Here is an 11,216-nt window from a genome sequence, read left to right as displayed (position 1 = left end):
GGGTTGCTGATTGAAACTGCGGAGTGAGAATGTCCGGGAACGCAGCCAAGATACGTGCAAATCGGGAGTCCACGGACGCCAGTGGCTGTCCCACCGGTTGATCCACACGCAACGTGATCGGCTCCATCGTAGTGGCGTTGATCAAACGCTGACGTCCGACGTCCACCATGAGGGAATGCGCCCGGAGGAAATCGGCCCCGAGCAATGGTTGGGAGACGTCGGCAATGGTGAAGCTCCATGAGAAATGGCAGGAGCCGAGCACGATGGGAACCATCCGCAGTCCATATGTGCGGATGGGGCTGCCGTTCGCCGCGGTGAGGACGGGCCCCCGCTTACCGGAACGAATGTCGGCCAGCGAAGGGGGCAGGACGCTGAGCTCCGCTCCTGTATCCACGAGGAAGCGGGTCCCGGAGCGCCGATCCCAGGCAAAAAGGCGATGAATTTGGCCGGCCGCCGCGGGGACTATTGGCAGCCGGCCCAGGCGTTTCCCGGGAATGTGCATGGCTGGCGGCATTGTTGTGCTGCAGCACCCCAGCGTTGATGGTAGTAGCACCAACGTCTCCTGTTGGAGTCACTTGGAGCTTGCCTGCTCCTGCTGGTGGTGCCTGAAGCTTGCTGGCGCTGGGCTGCAGGTGCAGTACCCCTCACTGCCGCTGGGGGCGATCGTACGGGCCGTCGGGCTGGAGCTGTCACTCCTTCCACATCTCCCCCGCCCCACCGGGGGAATTCGGGAGCTGCTGGGGTGACATCATCGGCGTACCTGCTGACGGCGAGCGCGTTGACGTCATCAGGGCGCGTCGACCTCAGCGCGACCCCGTCTCTGCTGACGCCCAGCGCGCTGACGTCATCAGGGCGCGCCATCCACAGGGCGTCGGCGCGCCTTCCGAGGGCCCGAAGGTCGGCAAACGAGACGTCGGTGAGCTGCAGACGAATGTAGGCCGGCAGCAGATGCAGGTATGTATACTCAAACATCAGGCACGGCGTGTGCCCGTCTAGTAGAGCCACCATCTCCTTTAGGAGGCTAGATGGCCGTTGGTCGCCTAGGCACTGCATATGCACGAGCTTACCTGCTCGCTCCATCCTACTCAGTCCGTAAATCTGGAGCAGGAGCTCTTTCAGGCGGAGGTATTTATCATTGTCCGGGAGGTCTGCGAGGAAGTCCGTGACCTCTTCAGCCGCATCCTGGTCGAGGGCTCCCACCAGGTAGTAGAAACGGGTGGCATCGACCGTGATGCCCCGCAGGTTGAACTGGGCCTCCGCCTGCTGGAACCAGATGAGCGGCCGGGTGGTCCAGAACTTGGGCAGTTTAACGGAGACCGCGTCCAGAGACAGGGCCAGGCCGGCCTGTGAGGAGGTAGGGCTTTCTCTGCTCTCCATCATGACGCCAATGGAGCGTCGGGGTCACCAATGTAGCGTGTGTCTTGGAATAAAGCACGGAGTCGTGTTTAGAGAGAGACACTTTTTATTCTGATCCTCCCGGTTGTAGGGAAGACCAAACGAGAGAAAGATGGCACCCAAACCCCAGCCTTTAAAGCCTCCGGCTAAGGGCCGCCTCCGGACTGAACCACTCCTGTGCCGAGGGGTTCGACACTAAGGTGGCACGACCCTTGGGAGCCGCCACAATATTATATATAATAATAATAATATCTGTCACAAAACACACAATAAACACAAATTAACATCCACCACAGTGAGTTCACCAGGCACCTCCTCACTGTGATGGAGGCAAAAGTCTTAAAGTTACTGTCTCTTCCCTCCTCATTCTCCCTCTGCGCTGAAGCGATATGTTGTTACCCCACCGGGCGATGGTAAACAGTCCCGGTGCTCAACCGAGCTCCGCGAACGGGTCGGTTCAAGCTCCGCGGCCTGGGGTGGTCGAAGCTGCCGCCCTCCAGTCCAGCGGACGCAGCTGTTGCTGCGGGAGCTCCGGAAAACAGGCACCAGCCTGTGACCTGCGAGCTCCCGACGATGTCATCCACTGGCCCGCGGCCGAGCCCCAGATTCAGGTCGCCTCCGCCGGAATGCCGCATCAGCCACCGGAGCACCGTCTCAGCCCCGAGCCGGGCCGCCCTCACCGGAGCGACGTCTCAGCCCCGAGTCGGGCCGCCCTCACCGGAGCGCCGGCCCAGCCCCGAGCCGGGCCGCCCTCACCGGAGCGCCGTCTCAGCCCCGCGCCGGGCCGCCCTCACCGGAGCAACGTCTCAGCCCCGAGTCGGGCCGCCCTCACCGGAGCACCGTCTCAGCCCCGCGCCGGGCCGCCCTCACCGGAGCACTGTCTCTGCCCCGAGTCGTGCCGCTGCCACTGGAACGCCGGAACACCGGAACGCCACCACAGCTCCGAATTCGGCCAGCCTCACGTTGGTAAGTCCTGGTTGGCTCTGCTTCCGGAGCCTCGAGGTCGGTCACAGTTGGAGGCCGCCAGCGCAGATGGAGGCAGAGAAGGGGGGATACGACAGAAAGAGTCGCATTCCCCCGAAGGGAGAGACAGAAAACCATGTTTCAGCCCCCCCCCCCCCCACACATAACACAACCTAATAACTAAAATTTGACAAAAACAAGACAAAAAAAAACAACAAAAAAAGTAAAGACAGACGGATTGCAGGCGAGCCGCAGCTGTTCAACAGCGCCGCCACTTCCGGAAGCATGTCCAATGTTTAAGAAAGAACTGCAGATGCTAGAAAAATCAAAGGGAGACAAAAATGCTGGAGGAACTCAGTGGGTGAGACAGTATCTATGGAAGTCTGAAGAAGGGTCTCAACCCAAAACGTCGCCTATTCCTTCTCTCCATAGATGCTGCCTCACCCGCTGAGTTCCTCCAGCATTTTTGTCTACCTTACAGCATGTCAAAACTCTCCATAGAGCTAATATTCCTTAATTTTGGCATTATTTTGGTAAACCTCATCTGCACCCTCTCCAAAGCATCCACGTCCTTCCGTAATGGAGGAGATGGCAGCATATCTTGTAGGATGACCATGTACACCTATGGGACCAGAAAGACCAGCTTCAGACTGCACCTTTTTAGCGTGAGCAACAGCAGCAGCCAGGGCCAGATGGCTGACAAGGAAGTCACAAGGGCATTGCTGGGTTGACAGTGACGGTATCATAAACTCTTTCATCTTAAGAGGAAGACAGCAGATTGACAGTCAATGTATCTTCTGGCACTCCATCAGGGTGGCTTATCAGTAATCCATTGAAGAACAGATTTCAGGGCTGTTGTGACACCCTGTGAGCCTTTTAAACATTGGTATCCATAGCTATGATGACTGTAGCCTGAGTACACTGGGGAATGGTAATCAATCTCAGGATGGATCGATTACTTTCTCAAGAGCCCCACTTATTTCATTGAGAGCAAGCAATGCAAGAGCTGGGTCTCCTCAGATACCAGTGCAACGAGCAGTGTTGCAGCACTTTACTAATGAATACATTGCCCCAGCAATTTGAAATCCGATGACATTGGTCACTGTTATTTGCAAGATAATTTTGAGTGGGGCAACTTAACATATAGTCTTTTTTTCTTCCAGATTTAATTACAAATGGTGAACCAATATTGGGAATAGAAATCAACAGGAAACAGGAAACTTTACATTTTAGCTGCAAGATGGAAAATTGGACCCCACTTGTCTAACATACAATCATCACAAGATAGGCCTCTGAATCCCTGCCAAGTCATCGGGATTGCATGACAGAAATACATCCACAGCTCCTGCTAATAAATGAAACAGACATCCATTCAAAGCTTAACCTTAATAATAGCTGTAAGACTGTAGATCACTATTGTCATACGTTTCAGGATTCAGAGGCCTATCTTGTGATGATTGTATGTTAGACAAGTGGGGTCCAATTTTCCATCTTGCAGCTAAAATGTAAAGTTTCCTGTTTCCTGTTGATTTCTATTCCCAATATTGGTTCACCATTTGTAATTAAATCTGGAAGAAAAAAAGACTATATGTTAAGTTGCCCCACTCAAAATTATCTTGCAAATAACAGTGACCAATGTCATCGGATTTCAAATTGCTGGGGCAATGTATTCATTAGTAAAGTGCTGCAACACTGCTCGTTGCACTGGTATCTGAGCCCCCTTGGGCAAGAGTGACCATAATATGGTTGAGTTCTTCATTAGGATGGAGAGTGACATTGTTAATTCAGAAACAATGGTTCTGAACTTAAAGAAAGGTAACTTTGAGGGTATGAGACGTGAATTGGCCAAGATTGACTGGCAATTAATTCTAAAAGGGTTGACGGTGGATATGCAATGGAAGACATTTAAAGACTGCATGGATGAACTACAAAAATTGTTCATCCCAGTTTGGCAAAAGAATAAATCAGGGAAGGTAGTGCAACCGTGGATAACAAGGGAAATCAGGGATAGTATCAAAGCGAAGGATGATGCGTACAAATTATCCAGAAAAAGCAGCATACCGGAGGACTGGGAGAAATTCAGAGACCAGCAGAGGAGGACAAAGGGCTTAATTAGGAAAGGAAAAATAGATTATGAAAGAAAACTGGCAGGGAACATAAAAACTGACTGCAAAGGTTTTTATAGATATGTGAAAAGAAAGAGATTAGTTAAAACAAATGTAGGTCCCTTGCAGTCAGAAACAGGTGAGTTGATCATGGGGAACAAGGATATGGCGGACCAATTGAATAACTACTTTGGTTCCGTCTTCACTAAGGAAGACATAAATAATCTGCCGGAAATAGCAGGGGACTGCGGGTCAAAGGAGTTGGAGGAATTGAGTGAAATCCAGGTTAGCCGGAAAGTGGTGTTGGGTAAATTGAATGGATTAAAGGCCGATAAATCCCCAGGGCCAGATAGGCTGCATCCCAGAGTACTTAAGGAAGTAGCTCCAGAAATAGTGGATGCATTAGTAATAATCTTTCAAAACTCTTTAGATTCTGGAGTAGTTCCTGAGGATTGGCGGGTAGCAAATGTAACCCCACTTTTTAAGAAGGGAGGGAGAGAGAAAATGGGGAATTACAGACCAGTTAGTCTAACATCGGTAGTGGGGAAACTGCTAGAGTCAGTTATTAAAGATGGGATAGCAGCACATTTGGAAAGTGGTGAAATCATTGGACAAAGTCAGCATGGATTTACAAAAGGTAAATCATGTCTGACGAATCTTATAGAATTTTTCGAGGATGTAACTAGTAGCGTGGATAGGGGAGAACCAGTGGATGTGGTGTATCTGGACTTCCAAAAGGCTTTCGACAAGGTCCCACATAAGAGATTAGTATACAAACTTAAAGCACACGGCATTGGGGGTTCAGTATTGATGTGGATAGAGAACTGGCTGGCAAACAGGAAGCAAAGAGTAGGAGTAAACGGGTCCTTTTCACAATGGCAGGCAGTGACTAGTGGGGTACCGCAAGGCTCAGTGCTGGGACCCCAGCTATTTACTATATATATTAATGATCTGGATGAGGGAATTGAAGGCAATATCTCCAAGTTTGCGGATGACACTAAGCTGGGGGGCAGTGTTAGCTGTGAGGAGGATGCTAGGAGACTGCAAGGTGACTTGGATAGGCTGGGTGAGTGGGCAAATGTTTGGCAGATGCAGTATAATGTGGATAAATGTGAGGTTATCCATTTTGGTGGCAAAAACAGGAAAGCAGACTATTATCTAAATGGTGGCCGACTAGGAAAAGGGGAGATGCAGCGAGACCTGGGTGTCATGGTACACCAGTCATTGAAAGTGGGCATGCAGGTGCAGCAGGCAGTGAAGAAAGCGAATGGTATGTTAGCTTTCATAGCAAAAGGATTTGAGTATAGGAGCAGGGAGGTTCTACTGCAGTTGTACAGGGTCTTGGTGAGACCACACCTGGAGTATTGCGAACAGTTTTGGTCTCCAAATCTGAGGAAGGACATTATTGCCATAGAGGGAGTGCAGAGAAGGTTCACCAGACTGATTACTGGGATGTCAGGACTGTCTTATGAAGAAAGACTGGATAGACGGTTTATACTCTCTAGAATTTAGGAGATTGAGAGGGGATCTTATAGAAACTTACAAAATTCTTAAGGGGTTGGACAGGCTAGATGCAGGAAGATTGCTCCCGATGTTGGGGAAGTCCAGGGCAAGGGGTCACAGCTTAAGGATAAGGGGGAAATCCTTTAAAACCGAGATGAGAAGAACTTTTTTCACACAGGGAGTGGTGAATCTCTGGAACTCTCTGCCACAGAGGGTTGTCGAGGCCAGTTAATTGGCTATATTTAAGAGGGAGTTAGATGTGGCCCTTGTGGCTAAGGGGATCAGAGGGTATGGAGAGAAGGCAGGTACGGGATACTGAGTTGGATGATCAGCCATGATCATATTGAATGGCGGTGCAGGCTCGAAGGGCCGAATGGCCTACTCCTGCACCTAATTTCTATGTTTCTATGTTTCTATAAGTAAACTATACATTTCAAAGTACATTGGATCAGTTCTTAATATTGTTCATATGCAGGATTTATTCACCAAACTATTTTCATCACTGGATTGAGATGTCAGATGTGTGGGGGAAATTTTATCGAAGCAACGATGTAGCATTTCAGATAATTCCTTCTTCAATTCACTCACAAGAGCCGATTCAAGGTTAATAACTGTGGCTACCAAAGAAAATCTGAGCTTCACTGAACAAAAAAGGTTCAACATTTAGAAAAGTTCTCTTGTATTCTATTTAAAATAGGTATAACTGAAAATGGAACTACCAACCTATTCCCTATCAAACAGATAAATCATTATCTTGCAATCAATCAAAATGCCATGTTTTCCAGCATGCATTACACTTTCATTCTGATGTATGTATGTGAAAACTAGATACTTGGACAGTTCTTCCGTGCGTGTACACCACCTCATTTCCTGAAGTCAATGACTAGCTCCTTCATCTTGCTGACAATGAGGGAGACATTGTTGTCTTGACACCATGTTACGAAGCTCTTCCTGTGCTCCATCTTGTCATTGTTCAAGATCCAGCCCACTATGGTGGTGACATTTGCAAACTTGGAAATGAAGTTAGAGCAGAATTTAGCTGCACAGTCATGAGTGTATATGGGGTATAGCAAGGGACTGAGAATGCATCTTTGCAGGTCACCGGTGTAGAGAATTATTGGGGAAGATGTTTTATTGCCTATTCTTACTGATTGTGGTCTATGAGTCAGGACGTGGAGCAGAGGGGTTGCTGACTCCTAGATCCAGGAGTTTGGCGATGAGCTCGTATGGGGTTTTCGTATTGAAATTGGTGCTATAGTTAATAAATAGACCTTGTTATCCAGATATTTCCAGAATGGGTGTAGGGACAGGGAAATAGCAATTGCCATGGGTCTGTTACAATGATCAGCAAATTTCAGTGGATCATAGTTGTCTAGAAGGCTTGTACGTTCAAGGATATTTTTAAAGCCTTCGTTAAATGCACCATATCCATTGACTTGGAAATCCCCGTTTTGTGACTATTCATAGTGAAGAAGGGCACGGGATGGAAGTGAGAACTTGAGTCCATCAACAGAAGCACAATCAAGGAGTACATCACCTCACAAGCATGTGCATCTTGTTTTGCACCACCTGTCTTGTCTTTGGAAGAGTTTAATGTTCCCACGTTGGCATCATCAATCACCATGAACAGGAGTAGAAGTAAGTCATCCCCGATCCCATGGGACTGTGTAAAATGGAAAATAAGACCTGAATTGTCCTGCAATCAGAAAAAAAACATGATTACAGCTATTGCTGCAAAATGTAAGGCAGTAATACAATACAATACAATACAATACCTACAATACAATACCTTTTATTTGTCATTTGAACCTCACATGAGGTTCAAACGCAATTTGGTTTCTGCAGCCATACAAAAAAAGAACCAATACACACACCAACACAATTCAATTCACATAAACATCCATCACAGTGAGTCCTCCTCACTGTGATGGAAGGCAAAACTTGTCTCTCCCCTGTTCTCCATTCCTCTCCCGAAGTCGAGGTCAAAGCCCCCGGCGGGCGCTAGCAAGTCCGCGGCCACTCAAAGCCACGCCGGGCGATGTAGGGCCCTGCCCCGGGTCTTGATGTTGGAGCCCCCGGCGGGCGCTAGCAAGTCCTCGGCAATTTACAGCCGCGCCGGGCGTTGTAAGGCCCCGTTCCAGGTCACTCTCAACCCCGCAATTCGGGCGAGAGAAGTCGCCGTTGCCGGTGCCCCGCAAAGCAGTCTCCCACTGGGGACCCGCGAGCTCCCGGTGTCACCATCCACCTGAGTCGGGTCGCAGCAGCTCGCCGCCGCAGCTCTCCACGCTCTGAAGCTGGCTAGCTCCACGGAGGTAGGTCCGTAGGTCCACAGCTCCACAGCTCCACAGGCTCCGTGACTTCAGCCCCCAAGTCGCTCCGGTTCGAGGCCGCTCCACGGCGCTAGGCCCCAACGGCAACGGAGACCCGACAGGAAAAAGGTCGGGTCTCCATGCAGGGAAGAGATTTAAAAGTTTCCCCCACCCCTCATACATACACATTTAAAAACCCACTACAAATTAAACCCTCAACAGGACAAAAAAATAAAAAATACACAGACAGACTGCAGAGGCCGCTGCGACGTCGGTCGCGCCGCCCACCAGCGTATCCCTAAGAATTCATTGTCACTTCTGTGAGATTTTAATTCACCTCTTGCTGTTGATGCCAACCTTCCCTATGAAGATAGACGGCAAGCTGAGAAAGTATATATTTTTTTAACCTACTGGTCAAATACAGAGGCCAGAAAAGCCTGAAGAGGTAGTTCGTGCAGTGTTTATTTTTAGGATCAAAAGCACAGCCAAGTAAAACCTAAATGTTTCTATGGACTGTAACTTTATTTCCATCTACTTGGCAACAAAGACACGTATTGTTGGCTATATAAATCTCTTCACTTTTAATTACATTTATAGATGACACCAAGGTTGAAAGAAGATTTATAGTCTGTAAGTGGAATCACAAAGTCACAAAGAAAAAAAAGATGAACAAAATGGGCCAACACGTGGCAGATGGCGTTCAATGCAGTTTCAAGACAATAAAAGACAAACCAGAATGTTTCTTGTGATGAAAGGCTAGAAGCTTTGGAGAAGGAAAGGGATTTGGGAAGTCATGTATGCTGATCATTAAAAGCTGGTGCACAGTGACAAAAGCATATCAAATAGGCCAACACAATATTGGCCACTATCGCAATAGAGTTTGGACAAAAGTTATGCATCAGTCATGCAAAGCCTTGGTCAAATCACCAGGTGTAATATTCAATACTTATTACTGGCTATTCACCCCAGGAACGCTACATTGATCTTGAAGTACAAATAAGCATCAGTTTACAGCATTGTTAAATTTACATAAGGACGAGTGCATAAAATTGAATTCAGCTTTTTCTCTTAGTGTCAGATCTGATCAGTTCTGATATAAGATCATTCACCCTAAAGGGCCTGTCCCACTTACGTGTCCTTGGCACGCAAATTACACAACCTCGTGGTCGCGTTGAGCCTCGACGGTCCCGCGAAGGTCGTGCGCGACTTCATTCGACCGCACCGCCGTCTGGAGCGCGTGACGTCATTTGAAGATGGACGCAAAATGCCATAATAACTCAGCGGGACTGGCAGCATCTCCGGAGTGAAGGAATGGGTGATGTTTCGTGTCGAGACTCTTCTTCAGTCTGAAAGAAGGGTCTTGACCTGAAACGTCACCCAGTGCTTCTCTCCAGAGATGCTGCCGGTCCCGCTGAGTTACTCCAGTATTTTGTGTCTATCTTCAATTTTCTTGGCCCCACTCTGGGAGTAGAAGTGGGGGCGGATCCGGACCGCAACGGCAGTGAGCCCTAGGCCGAGTTCGGCGATCGTTTGTCTGCTGTTGAAGGTGAGACGTTGTGTCGAGCCAGGCACTTGGGTCTGTCCCACTTTGGCTGTCAGTTCCGCGACAGGCCATTGGCGTGCAAAGATTTTGTTCGCTACAAACATTTCGGAGCCCCGCACGATGTTGCGCAGAACTACACACCCCTCCGCGCTTCTCAGTGAGAGGGCCCCGCGCGGCTATATGATGCCCGTGCGCCTCACGCAACCACGAGGTTGCGCAATTTGCGTGCCAAGGACACGCAAGAGGGACAGGCCCTTAACTCAGCTGCAGTGCCGCGTAGTGTTCAAAACCCTGATGTCTGCTGGGAAGAATCAGTTCTTGATCCTGATGCTCATGGTTTTCAGGCTCCTGTACCTTATAGCAGTAGTGAAAAGAGAGTACAGCCAGAGCTACAGTATTTGGGTGTTTATTGATGATGAGCTTCCTTCTTGAGGCTGCGCATCCTATAGATCCCTTCAATGGTCGGGAGGTCAGGAGCTGTGATGGACTGGGCAGTGTCTACCACTCTCTGTAATCTACTTCATACCTAGTCACTCGATTTTCCAAACCAGGCCATGATGCAACCAGTCAATATGCTCTTTACAATACACTTGTAAAAGTTCAATGGAGTGTTCATCAACATATCAAATCTCCTGATTTTCATTTCTAGAATGTTATTTTGTTATTTATTCTCTCTGTAACAATGCTTATTTGTCTTTTAATTAGATGTCTTTGAAACTACAATGCCACTAGGACAGTCCTGGTCTCTTCCCTATCACAGACATTCCCTTTATCTCACTGCCCCTTCCCCTCTCTGCAACTTGAAACGCCCTTGTTTCTTCACTCTTCCAGATCTGACGAAGAGTTAATTCTAACAATTAACTCTATTTTGTTCTCCCCAACTGCCACTGACTTTTGAGTATTTCCATCATTTTGTGCTTCTAGTTCAGATTTCCAGCATCTGCACTTTCATTTTGATTTTCAAGTGCACATAGTTGAGTTGTATTCCCTTAAGCTTAGAAGTTTGAGGTGATCTCATTCAATTATTTTTGAAATGACAAGCCAATGTAGGATGATATAGACAATTTGTTTCCTTTGGTAATAGAATTAAAAATCCAGAAGCACAAAAATGTAGAGCTGGAGCTATTCAAGACTACAATTGGGATGAGTTTTCACTGTTAGCAAATGACTGGGTCAATTAAAATCTTCACGACTAAAATCAATAGATTCTTATCAAGTTAGTGCATTGATGGATCTGAATCAAAGTATGATAAATGAATTTGAGCTGCAAATCTGTCATGGACTAATTAATGTTTGAATGAACTTGAGGAGCTGAAAGCCTATTCAAGTTCCTAAATTACTCCTTATAATTGGTTTTTGAGCTGTGGTGGTGTTGGATGGTGTCCAGATTGCTGACTT

The sequence above is a fragment of the Amblyraja radiata genome, chromosome 3 (genome assembly GCF_010909765.2).
Source record: "Amblyraja radiata isolate CabotCenter1 chromosome 3, sAmbRad1.1.pri, whole genome shotgun sequence".
NCBI classification, from domain to species: domain Eukaryota; kingdom Metazoa; phylum Chordata; class Chondrichthyes; order Rajiformes; family Rajidae; genus Amblyraja; species Amblyraja radiata.
Note: the sequence above shows the minus strand (reverse complement) of the source record.